Here is a 3,326-nt window from a genome sequence, read left to right on the forward strand (position 1 = left end):
CCTACTGCTTAGCTCTTTTAGTCTCCACAGGTAGATCGGCTGACTGGCAGGTCAGTCAGACAGACTGTGAATGTCTGCCTCCAACACGAATTGTGTTAACACTGCTAATGAGTTCCTTCTGCATACCACCTTAGTGCACTGGCTTCCACAGTTAGAGTGAGAGTTGACATCCATTAATAATCATTGTAGCCACCTCAGAGAGAGCAGGAACCCTGGTGGCACAGTGGTTAAGAGCTCAGCTGCTAACCAAAGGTCAGCAGTTCAATTCCACCAGTTGTTCCTTGGAAACGTATGGGGCTTCTACTCTGTCTTATAGGGTCACTATAAGTCAGAATCAACGACGGCAACAGGTAAAAGAGCATACTCAGCTCTCTGCTCCTTCCCTTACTCTCTTCTCTTTGCTCCTCCTCCTCCAAGTCTACTGAAGGGGCTGGAATTGCTAATCAGATTCTTAGATGGATCTCCCCTGTTTACTAGTAGGTGAAGTTGCTATTCATGATAAGTCAGAATCTTGGAAGGATAAGGAGGCCTGGGCCCACTTCAACCCAGAAGGAGCCCCCCCCCCACCAATCTAGTGCTGTCTTCAGTTTTTGACTTTCTGCTGCTGATCAGATTTTAGTTTGGATTTAGGGACTGAAGCAGACCTCTTCCTCGTTCCCTTTTGGCCTTGGACACCATGCTGCATGTTATTAGAGCTTTTTCAGGGGTTTCAGGCACCAGCTCTACTACTCAAAGTGGAACTTGATTTTCTATTGCACTAACATTGTGCGTGCTGCTGTGTAAACTGTACGGGTTCCACCCTTACTAGAACGAACGCTGTGTGTTCTTGACTTCTTTGAATCATGAGTTTCTGATTCAAAATCTGAGACAGGCGAATCTGATTAGTAGCGCCTGGGTCATGTGCCTGTGTCCTAGCTGCAGGAAGTAAGAATGAGATCCTTCAGGATTTTTAGCTTCTCTTAGGGGTAGGGTGAATTCTTCAAACATGAGAAAGCAATTCAGATGCTGGACAGCCAATAAAAATAGCAAAGGTCCTACTAGAGCCATTGCCCTGTTCACTGATTAAACAAACATTTATTGAGTACTAACTAAGCCAGAGAAGCCCTGGTGGTACAGTGGTTAAAGCGCTTGGCTGCTAACCGAAAGGTTGGTGGTTTGAACCCATCAGCCACTCTGCATAAGAAAGGCGTGGCAGTCTGCTTCCACAAAGATTTATAGCCTTGGACACACTATGGTTTCTGCTTTCTCCTGTAGGGTCGCTATGAATTGGAATCAACTTGATGGCAATTTTTTTTTTTTTAAACTAAGCCAGTCTTCCACTGGGACCTTTGGCCACCCCAAAGCACGACATTCCTGGGTCACTTGGATATACTCTTCCTTAAAATTACCAGAACCATATCAAGAGCCACCTAATAATAACAATGGTGAATTACTGAGTGATTATCTTATGCCATTTGTAAACAGCATCTCAATCCTCAAAAACTCTAAGGTAAAACCATACACCTATGGCCAGTTGATTTTTGACAAGGGTGTGGAGTCCAATTCAATGGAAAAAGAGTAGTCTTTTCAAATGGTGCTAGGACAACTGGATCGCCACAAGCGAAAGAATGAAGTTGCTATGTACCCGTCTCCCAGCTTTCCCTAATGTTAACAACTTACATACTTACACACCCACGGTAAAATGATCAAAGCCAGGAAATTAACACTGACACAATACTGTTAACTAAACTGCAGACTTTATTCAAATTTCACCCGTTTTTCCACTAATGTCCTTTATCTGGTTTAGAATTCAATCCAGGATCCTCATATACCGGGTGTATTTCCGAGCTTTCTGTTACACTGGTCTATTTATCTACTCATGAATCAGTACCACATGGTTTTAATTACAAAGGCTTTATAGTATGTTTTAATGTCTAGTAGGACTAGTCCCCCGTCATAGTTTTTCAGTGTTTTCCTGACTGTCGTTAAATGTTTTTTTATGTGAACTTGTGTCAACTTGTCTAACTCTTTAAAAAATGTGTTGGTATTTTTATTGAAATTGTGTTAACTTAGGGAGTACTGACATCTTTACAATATTAAGTCATCCTTTCCAAGAACGGGAGATGTCTTTCCATTTGTTCAAGTCAATTTTTGTGCCTTTTCAGGACTGTTTTAAAATTTTCCTGTGTAGGTTTTGCACATTTCTTGTTAAGCTTATCCCTAAGTATCTAATCCTATTTGTTGCTGGTAAATGAGGTTTTCTTTATCATATGTCTTCTTGCTGGATGTTATTTATATCTATAAATGCTGTTGATTTTCGTGTGTTAATTTTACATCCTGCTACCTTACTGAATTCTTTTACTTTTGGGGGTTAGTTTTATCATTGATTCTCTAGGGTCAAAAAATATCTTTCTAAATGCACAGAGGACTGGCAGGAAATCAAAGAATCTTGTTGTTGTTGTTAGGTACCATTGAGTCAGTTCTGACTCATAGCAACTCTTTGTACAATAGAACAAAACACTGCCTGGCCCTGCACCATCCTCGGAATTGTTGCTATGTTTGAGCCCATTGTTGCAGCCACTGTGTCAGTCCATCTTGTTGAGGGTCTTCCTCTTTTTTGCTGACCTCCTACTTTAACCAAGCATGATGTCCTTCTCCAGGGAATGTTCTCTCCTGATAACACATCCAAAGTACGTGAGATGAAGTGACAGCTACTTACCTTGGGAGGTAAGTGAACTAAAAACCATCTTTTACTCTGAAGTTATCTGCTAAATTCTGGTTACCTTGATCCTCTGTTGCAATGACTACAATGGGTGCAGGAGATAAAGCAGAGCCTGCTTAAGGCAGGGAGTTTAATCTGAGATCTCCCACAAAGCAGGGACCCCTAAAGTGCTACCCTCAAGAGTGTAAGGGTAAGTAACAAACTCACCAAGCAGAAATAACAAGGAAACTTCCTCTTCTTTACCTTGACCCTACATGGAGGAACTGTTTTTTTTCCCCCACCCCAAAATGTGTAACAAGTTGTCCCTCATAGAGGTTTATGGCCTAAATGTATACTATTTCTGTGGTCCAAAATACTCCCAGGAGAAAGTTTAATTTACGGAGGACCCAGATCAGTAGTAACTTCAGATGACTGCAGAAACAAACACAAATCCTGTCTAGAGGAATGAAACTGCAACCCAGGTATCAAAAAACTCTTACAGATAAAGTTCTAAGGACATGGATTAAAAAAAAAAAAAAAAAACTTATTGCCATTGAGTTGATTCCAACTCATAGTGACCCTATAGATACTCCACAGGAAAGAGTAGAACTGCCCCATGGGTTTCCAAGGAGCGGCTGGTGGATTT

The sequence above is a fragment of the Elephas maximus genome, chromosome 10, assembly GCF_024166365.1.
Source record: "Elephas maximus indicus isolate mEleMax1 chromosome 10, mEleMax1 primary haplotype, whole genome shotgun sequence".
Lineage (NCBI taxonomy): Eukaryota > Metazoa > Chordata > Mammalia > Proboscidea > Elephantidae > Elephas > Elephas maximus.